This window comes from Strongylocentrotus purpuratus, unplaced genomic scaffold (assembly GCF_000002235.5).
Source record: "Strongylocentrotus purpuratus isolate Spur 01 unplaced genomic scaffold, Spur_5.0 spur5_scaffold_4, whole genome shotgun sequence".
NCBI classification, from domain to species: Eukaryota; Metazoa; Echinodermata; class Echinoidea; order Camarodonta; family Strongylocentrotidae; genus Strongylocentrotus; species Strongylocentrotus purpuratus.
In genome coordinates this window covers 14,200,155-14,210,615 of record NW_022145610.1, presented here as the reverse complement: position 1 = coordinate 14,210,615, position 10,461 = coordinate 14,200,155, and positions in this window count along the sequence as shown.

The window sequence follows — 10,461 nt, the reverse complement described above, 5'->3', positions numbered from 1 at the left end:
CAATTCTATATGGCTGGAATCTACCGATACTATCAAGCCACTAAGACAGAATTGGGATGCAGAACAAAGAGGAGAAGACTGAGGACTGCAGCTGAGAAGGGGGAAAATTGAGGGTAATTTTCCACTTAGAATACTAACTGTTAGGCCTCGAGAGATTCGGTTTAGACCGCTCTTTGTCACTACGATATGCACTTTCAATTTCACCGAACGTACGTGCGCATTAACTCAGTAGGGACTTTTAGATTTGCACGTCGACAGCTTTGACTACAGCGTGTGACGTCATTTTAAGGCACTGCGCATGCGTCACGTCGTCTCAGTCGGCGATCGAGAATGCGTCAACTTTGATTTTCCTAAGAATCTAGTACGGTACTAGTATGCCGCGTGCGCAAAAAAGTATACAGTTCCTCAGGTAGACACAGGAACATCCCTTCCCTGCTATTATGTGAAAATGTGTAGAACAGGTGTCACATGCATATTCACCTGTTCTACACATTTTTACATAATAGCAGCGGAGGGATGTTCTTTTGTTGAGGGTAGAATGAGGAACTGTATATTTTGTCCTCTTTCTTTGTCCGTCATGTTCATAGTGTTACTTCCTGCATGCATGTATATCGTGGAGTGAAATCTAAAAGATTTCTAATTGTAGTCAACATGGATCGTTGAGTACGTTGACACGCATGATCAGTCGGCGTTCGTCGTGTTCTCGTCCACTCAATCTAAAAGTCCCTAGTGTCTCTCTATGCTTTTGCTGGAGTGCTAGTGGATTACGAGTGGTTTAGTCTAGACTAACGTTAGATCTGGTCTATATTTTATCAGTCTTTGTCAGTCGACAATTTACATGAGGTCTCCTCGAGCTCTGGCTCTGGCTCGAACTGATAGTAATAGGGTTTGATGTCACTGTGGTCAATTTTCAGCGCTTGTTCAGAACTGTCAAGCAGAAATCTCAGATCTTCAAATGATAACCTCCGTCTAAATTATCCAATTACACGTGTCCAAGCCGGGGATAGGACTTTCACGGTAGCAGCATCCAAAGGGTGGAATAATCTCCCCATGTCCATCAGACAATCTGCCTCTATCGATATTTTTAAGAAGGCTCTGAAAACTCATCTCTTTACATGAATTCTCCTCTATGTTTAATTATTTAATTTAATCAATTGAATTTAATATTTTATATGGAATATCTAATTGTAGCCTTTAATTACTACATGTAGTAAAGACCAATAATATTATTTGATGTTAGCGCTCTGAGCCTTATGGGAATGGCGCCCTAACTGTTCATTGTATTGTATTGTATTGTACTGTGAAACCATATTTTCGTCGTATCTTGACCCATGACTCCGGCGTGGAGATACCCTACTCCCTACTATAATATAGGGTAGGTTCAGGGAATTGGAGACCGCAGGGAACTGGAAACCACCAAGTTTGAACCCATCACTGTCTGTCCGTGTTGGCTCCAATATTGCCATAGCGCCATTTGTGGCCTTTAACAACATTACTACTTATATCCAATTCATTTTGAAGACTACAATGTGCTCTTTCTCCGAGAAAATTGGCAAAATTGACCAAGGTAACCAATTTTGATCATAAAATTTTGCTCTGATATAAAATACATTTTTCACTGAATGTTGTGGTGTATTCAGATATTTAGGGGTGGCTCTTAAAAATTAGTTTTAAAATGAAGTTTATGAAATGTGCCAACCATCACAGAAAACCTATGGCCAATGTATGCTGTGAATGGGTGTTGCACAGCACATTATGAATGGTGTCTGATCAGAAATGTGTACAGGTAATGGGGGACACCAGGTCCAAGATTTACTATTATTATTCATTTATTGGTATATAATGATCGACCAGAAACACAAGGCTGAAAGGGTCAATTTACGAAGGTACAGTGATGTAAATTATATACATGTACAATAGTATTACGAAACATAGTAAATCAATCTGTAACATAATGACAATACAGCGGAATTACATTGCGTTCGTTTATGTACGTTACGTGAAAGAATGTACTAGCAGAAGATATACAAGAGCAGGGGAAGGTAAATGGCTCATGAAAGTGAGAGTGTTAAAGCGAATGGAGTAGAGAGAAAGAGAGAAATGATGGGAGAAAAGGGGAGGTACAAAGAGAGAAAGGAAGAGAGAGATAGATAGAGAGAGAGAGAGAGAGAGAGAGCAGGGAATGGAATGATCATAATTAAATAAACATATTATTCCTAATTACATGTAATACATTAATGAAAATTAAGAGGGTCAGATTTCGGCGAGACAACAGTAATCATCATACAAGTACATGCTAGAAGAGAGAAAAGGGAAGGTTAAAAGAAAAAAAAGAAGGAGAGCAGTTTGAACAGAGAGAAAGAGGGAGAGAGAAAGATGGGGGTCGTTTGTTGTGAATGTCGAGTATGCCGAGGACAGTCAATGACCCAATGCTGGTGGGTTAATTGTCCATGTACAGAAATATTTTGAGCCACATTGTTTTAAAATCGTTTCAAATTTACAGTAAGTTCATTGGCTGCATATATCTCTTTCAAAAAGTGTCTGAACTAACCATAACAATCCCATTTTCATTCAAATTGTATTTAAAATGTCTTGATTTGTAACTGTCCCTCATTACCTTCACATGCAGGTAATGAGAGACCTTTGGTGCTGACGTCATTAATCATTGTTATCTTATTAATCAGTTACATCATGCCCACAATTTTGTTACCAAATAAAGAGAAGAAGTTACTGGAGAGAATACATAACTTTCTGTATGTGTAACGTTTTTCATGTTTATGTAAATTATGTAAATGTGCTTAAGGGTCTCCAATTCCCTGCACCTACCCTACCTAAAATCTTATTGACAGATAAGACGAATCCCGATAACACTTAAAGTATGTTACAATAGATTCCCATATCTGTACCACGCGAAGCAACTAATTCACAAAGAAAAAATAACACCAAATAAAACATGCACCTTTAGGACTATTTGTTATCATGTAATAAGACTTACATGTATGCTATGATATGCAAAGACCTAAATATTATTGTAAACACATTTCTCGTCATAGATTCTCGTCTTTGTATTTCGATTCATGATTATAACGTATTAATTATGTAATTCACATTTATATGAGTATTCTTTATTAAAGTAGGGTTGCCTTATATTTTCTAACACAAATAATATGATTTTAATGTTTCGCTTGTAACATGTGTCTTCTGAAGAGAAAGGACATTCCAAAACAACGACAACTTTCATTGGAAGGAAGAGGAAAAGTTCAGGTTTTGTCGGGGAATACTTTTATTTCTTTAAGTAGGACTACAAGTTTACGACGACCTAATGCTTTTGTCGAACATTATAATCACGACAGGGGATTATGAGAATATTCAGTATCTTTATTATGTGACATGGATAACCTACTGTTGGGGGACAACATATGGCATTTCTATCCCTGTACGATTGAACGTAGAAACTATGACATATGTTTATACCTTTGTCACACACAGATCCAGTAAATCCTGCAGCACATGAACATACATGTACATCGGCCTGACAGATACCTCCGTTCACACATGGGTCGCTAACAGAACAGTCAACTACAAAGTGAATAAAATAAAATACCAAACGAACATACACATTTAGAATATCTATTTTTGAACTGACTATTTGTGAGGACAGACAAGATTAGTAAACAATATAATATTACAAATAAAAGATTTGAATTTTTAGTGCGAAATTGACTTTTCAGGAGTATGCATGACCCGGTTTACCTCGTTTATAAGCGGGGCAGGAGTGATGAAAATGGGTTTGGTTATCAAGCCATTAAACAGAATAGATGGCAAAAGATGACTTTGAATGTTTGTATGTACCATGTAATATGAATTTCGTTTTTATATGCATAGGCGTAAGTGTTATTGTAACCACATTTTCCCTAATGAGAAATGATGTTGTTTGTTTGTATTTTGGTTCATGACTGTAACGCATTATTTATGTCATTACAATGTCTAAAAGTTCCGTTTAAGAGAAAGGATATTCCAAAACAACGATGAATTTCATTAAAAGGAAGACGAAAACTTCATGCAAAGATTTTCAGAGTTTGTGTATCAATGAAAGTAAGACGCTGGTCAAAAATGAACATCGTAGTGAGTTAGAATACATGTACTATATTCAGTTCTCTCGGTAAATCAACAAAGGTGTTTTAGAAAACAATCTGATAGTCTAGGTCCTATGATTCTCCAGTGACAAATTGGAATCAGTGTTAACCGAATAGACATTTCAAAAGTGGTAAATGTTTTTTTAAACAAAAATGATGAAATCCTTAAAGATCTTACTAGCATTACTGCAGAGAGATCCACTAAAACCCGATGCACATGTACATGCAGCGTTCTCACAGACACCTCCATTCATACATGGGTTGGCACCAGTACAGTCAACTACAAAGAGGAGAGAAAATATCCTAGAATTTAATGACGAATCTTATGCATTCACTCTACACGTGAAAATGCGAAATGCATAATGATAACAGTAAAATAATCAATTTTTTAATAATTTTTGCGCTTGGACATGAATTTCTGCGCAACTCTTGCGTTCGAAATCAGAATAGGAATAAATGTTAAAACGGCGCGCTCAGGATGAATACTAGCAATACTTTTGCTTTCGAAATCATTCACCTTAACAATTCTCGATATCAAGAATTACCATTGTTTTATAAGGTAAAATTATTTCTTGATAAATATCAAGAATTCTTCTAGTGAATGATTAGTGAAAGAATTAGGAATAAATGTTTAAACGGCTTGCCATACGAACGAAGCGGTTTAACTCTCCCTCCCGCCTGGCTCGGGTTTTCCGGCTAACGAACAGAAAGGACCCCAATTTAAATAAAAACTAATCAACGCAGGTCTCTGGCCCGAGGCACGTAAGAGTTCAAATAAACATTTTCTTGCCTAAAACTGAGTGATAACTAAAGGCCTTATTGGTCATCCTTAGCCTACAAACAAAGTGTAAACCGGGTGTAAACATTAATAATTGCAGTTAAATATCCCTCATTGGCTCGAAAATCGTTCTCTTGCAAACTGATATGTTCGACATGAGCAAATTAAAGATAATATCGCGGTTTGGGGGTCAAAGTTGAAATAGTTTTCTGTCATACGAGACGTGGCGGCTCAGACACGGATCACCACCACACCGCTCAGTTATTGTCATTTCAGCCAGTCATGGTAGTGTATACGCGCAATCAATATGATAATTCAAAGTTTGTAATTCACAGGGAGATGTATTTTAAACTGTGAAAGTAGAATGTTGGTCTTTTCAGGGAGGGTGTGAATTTTTAAATGACAATCTCAAAATATAGTAAGAGGTTAAAGTCACAATATGAACGTATCATTACATAAACCAATTGATCATTTAGTATGCAATAACATCCTTGAAACAAAATCTTATTGCCAATTAAGATGAATCCCGATAGCACTTAATTATGCACTCTAAAAAAAACTGCTCAATTTGAGTAAAAATGTTACTCTTTTGAGTAGTCAAAAGGGAACCACCCGACTTTTGAGTAAACTTTACTCAGCATGTGTTGAGTAACAAATCTACTCATCTGTTGAGTAAAAATATTACTCAATAAAAGACTAAATCTCTACCCAGTTTGAATGAGTCAACCTTTACTCAATATTTACTCCTTTGTTGAGCGGTTCCCTTTTTTACTCAGTACTGGGTAGAAACGTAATCAACTCATGTCGAGTAAGAAACTGCTCATGAGTTGAGCCAAATTTTACTCAATTAACGAGTACACGTTTTGACTCAAATTGTTTGAGCAATTTTTTGCTCAAATATTGAGTATGATGTTATCTGGGTAACGCTTAGTTGCTCAATCAATATTGAGTAAAAACATGTATTAAGTTAAGTACATGTTTTTACTCAATACTGATTAAAACAAAGGTGGATTCAACTAGGGTTTTAATTTTTTGACTAAGGGTTTAACTAAACCGCTGATTAATATTGTTCTTTTTTTAACAGCTGTTAAGTAACCATTATTTGTCAATAGAGAATATAAACCATAATTTTGCCCGATTTCTAAATTTAGCATTGATTTTAAGTTCTTCACTCACACACTATGCAAATAACATAAAGTCAACGACATTTTAAATTCAGTAACATAATTTGTGGACTTTAATTTCCCAAATCAATTTGAATCACAGTGAAAACTCAAAGTTTTCTCATCAATCATGATGTTAAAAAGAATGTAGTTTAAAAATGTCAATTTTAAAACAATGTTACTTTACATCGAATCATCGTAATGAGCTTTCAAGTTTTTGGCATCAATTCTGTAAGTTAAATATTTGATACATATTGACAAGAATTAACGCCTTCAATGAAAATCAAGTAAAAAAAAAAAGTTTAATTCAGTATAGGAATCTCCTGATTTATATTTTTACAGTGCGTCCCGGGAAAAACGAAACCGGGAATTGTCGATATTTTATCATAACTTAATCACAATTAATAAATAACACATATTTGTAAAGCTTAGATCCTCCTCTTTTATTTAATGCAACTAGCATGATGCATGTTTCACGCATGAGTGATCAAAATAAATTTGAAGAAAGGATCCCAAAAAGTCATAAGGCGGACGATATCTGAATTTCAAAAATAAAATCACATTTATATAAAGTTCATTTTATGCCCTTTAGTATGACACCTCAATCAGAAAAAATGAGCTAGGAATTAAAAGTTATGTTTTTTTAAAGTAATGCTTGCATTTCCATAATTTCATTAAACGAACTCTTTTCCCCTGGCTGCCTACTGTACCAACAAACATAATTGACAAAAGGCTTAACACCGTTTCGTTGACAATCAGCCATGTATGAGGTCTTTTTTTCTATGGCTGATCTTCAACGAAACAGAGTTGTCAATTGTGTTTGTTGCTACGGCAGGCAGCCAGTGAAAGCGAGGTCATTTAATCGTGGACCTACTGCAAATGGACACTGATCGGTACCATAATACATGCATGCACCTGACTCTGTCAAAAGTATCATAATGACATTCCAAACATGCTTCCAGGCTCTGATCTCATCACGATTGCCGCCAGTCAGCCATACAAAAAAACAACTATGCCTGGAACTCTAAAAAAAATTCCTGCGCAAAAAAGCTGAATCGCTTAAAAATCACGGAAATGTATGTGCAGTTGTGGCGTACATATGAATATTAACGTATATGAAGTCTTCATTAGAAAATTAGAAGTAGTTTACAGAGAAACCTGTAAATTTGGCTGTTACACAATGATTTTAAACTTCATTTTAAAACTTATCCTATCCATTTCCAAGGAATAGATTGTAATATGACAGTACAGAATAAGTATTTTTCAAAGTTTTGCAAGTCCAGATGTATGCGTCCACCATGCAGTGTCCACTTCTTTAATGATCAATCTGATATCGCACAAATTGTCATAATTTGGGGTTCACTGCTCCTCCAACTGGTCTTAAACCACGATACTTATCCTGAAACTACACTCTGGGCCCTGGCCTAGCGAAAAGAATCTGAAGAAATGCAAAAGTTCTTTTGTCTGTGATGATGCGTGATTACATTATAAACATTGTCGCGTCAAATAAATGTCCTCATCAACATACATAATAGGGACTTTTAGATTTGCACGTCGACAGCTTTGACTGCAACGCGTGACGTCATTTTAAGGCACTGCGCATGCGTCACGCCGTCTCAGTCGGCGATCGAGAATGCGTCTACCTTGATTTTAGGGACTTTTAGATTTGCGTGGACTGACACGTGTGACGTCCATTCACGGCAGTGCATTAACAGGACGTCGATCGTAGCATAGACCTATTGTCTTTGTGCGAATCTAAAAGTCCCTAATCCTAAATCTAGTACGATACTAGTATGTCGCCTGCGCGCGCGTGCATGACGGACAAAGAAAGATATACAGTTCCTCAGGTAGACAAAGGAACATCCCTTCCCTGCTATTATGTAAATATGTGTAGAACAGGTGTCACATGCATATTCACCTGTTCTACACATTTTTACATAATAGCAGTGAAGGGATGTTCTTTTGTCTACCTCAGCAATTGTTGAGGGTAGAATGAGGAACTGTATATTTTGTCCTCTTTCTTTGTCCGTCATGTTCATAGTGTAATTACTTCCTGCATGCATGTATATCGTCGAGTGAAATCTAAAAGATTTCTAATTGTAGTCAACATGGGCAGTTGAGTACGTTGACACGCATGATCAGTCGGCGTTCGTCGTGTTCTCGTCCACTCAATCTAAAAGTCCCTATTATCAGGTGGCGGTAGGAATGATGTGATCAAAGAAAGACTCTCATTATTAGTCCATCTGTACTAGGGTCCATGGTTTAATAAGATCCTTGGTACGAATTCCATAAATGAGACGACAAAGAAGTCCCATATGACAGCTGCCTGGGCAGGGTAATCCAGCTGTAGTATTTGAAACATCTTGTAGCAGTAGTCAACTGCTGCTTTCAATGAAGAGCATGAATAGGCGCTTCTCTCGATGACTACGTAACACTGTCCTGGCTTCATTGGTGTCCCTCAAAGTAGCATCAAAAGCAGTTGGCTCCTTCCTCTGAAGGAGGCTAGAAAAAAAGTCCAAGCCAGTTTCTTTCTAAAATGATAACATTTCGAAATGTAGTTAACATGATAGGAATTAACAAGGTAGAGGTTAATTTATTGGCATTAAGTTTTGATAGGATGAGAACAACTAATTGGTTTTGATAAAATCGGGGGGGAAGTTGTCCTACTCCGAGTCCTAGGGGGTAATTGTCCTCTGGGGTAGTTATCTTCAGGGTGTTATTTTCTGGGGGGGGGGCGTAATTATCCCGCTGGTAATTGGCCGATTGCCCAGGGGTAATTGTCCTACAACCATCTGCATCAATAGGCCTACCCCAGGCCAATACGTGTTTAATACAAATACAATAAAGTAGGCTAGCTATTACCGGTCACTAAATTAATGCATGCACGCTCGCCCTTAGAGAATTTCCCAAGTTCACAATCAAATTAATGACATCAACAGTGACAACAATAATTTCACAATGTTGATCAAGACAGTGTCCTTGAAACTTGACTAAATATCACATGATAGCTCTTTTAATATTATTATGAGGATTTCTTACCTAGAAATGTCGGTTGGAGCTGTTCCAAGCTCGATCCATGAGCTCAGAATTTCTTCCCAATGTGTCACATCTATCTCAGTTCTTTTGCATCCACTATGAACATGACAGACAATGAAAGCGGACAAAATATACAGTTCCTCAGGTAGACAAAGGGACATCCCTTCACTGCAATTATGTAGAAAGGTGAATATGCATGTGACACCTGTTCTACACATTTTTACATAATAGCAGTGAAGGGATGTTCCTTTGTCTACCTGGGGAACTGTATATTTTGTCCGCTTTCTTTGTCAGTCATATCTCTCTGCACGCGCACATGTTTGCACGAGACAGCTAATACACAACCGTAGTTTACTCAAAATTGACACAAACGAAGTTCTTACTCAATGTTGAGTCATTGATTTACTCTTTATCGAAAGTAACGGACGTGGAAATTTAGTAGCAAGGTCTGAGTTTTAAGACACCTCAGCGCTAAAAGTTGAATCGTTATTATCGAAATGAAATATTCCACTCTTATCGTACCCTAAAACAAATCTTAATAAACAGAGATTGATGTGGGAACCACAATATCAACTCTGCTCTATACTACTGGCCGCGCAATCCCTTTTCCCTAGGTGCCTACTCATATACCGTACAAGAGATACTATGTTTTTCTCAATACTGCACCAAAAAGTGAAACACCCTTTCCATATTGTGTGTCTTCTTTCACTTCTGTTTACTCTATTTGTTAAATACCTTTAAAAGATTTCCCTCTCCATTGACTAGATTTTTTTTCCTTTTTCAATCTTCATGTTTAATTTCTCAATGAGCAACATGCAATGTTTTTTGGATTTTGCTTTACATACAAATTGTTTTGATATAGGAATTTACTCTGCCTCGACATAAAGTTTACCTGATGCACACGTAGTCCCATTATAGCCAGCAACACAGTCACATGCAAAGCTGTTCAGTACGTTGCTACACACTCCTCCATTCAAACAGGGATTGCTGGCACATGTGTCGTTTTCTGCGAAATTAAGTTTCAATGACAATAATTTGAATGAACGTGACAAAAAATTCATTTCTATTTTGTCAGATTTTTTTATAACATTTTGGCGATTAACAGGAAAATGAAGTATTTTTTTTTGTTAATGCAAATTACTGACAATTGAGGAAGCGACTACTTCATTTGTAAAAAAATTGCAAAATAAAATGAAGTAACCAAGCTAAAATTATTTTGTTTTGTCCGAATTTTATCCCCAAATAATGGACTAAGAAAGGCAATTGATCTTTCCTTTTGGGGTGTAATATATATGCAGAATGGACGCAGAAATCCCTCAAAGGAATCCCTCGCACCTGGCTCCAGCAA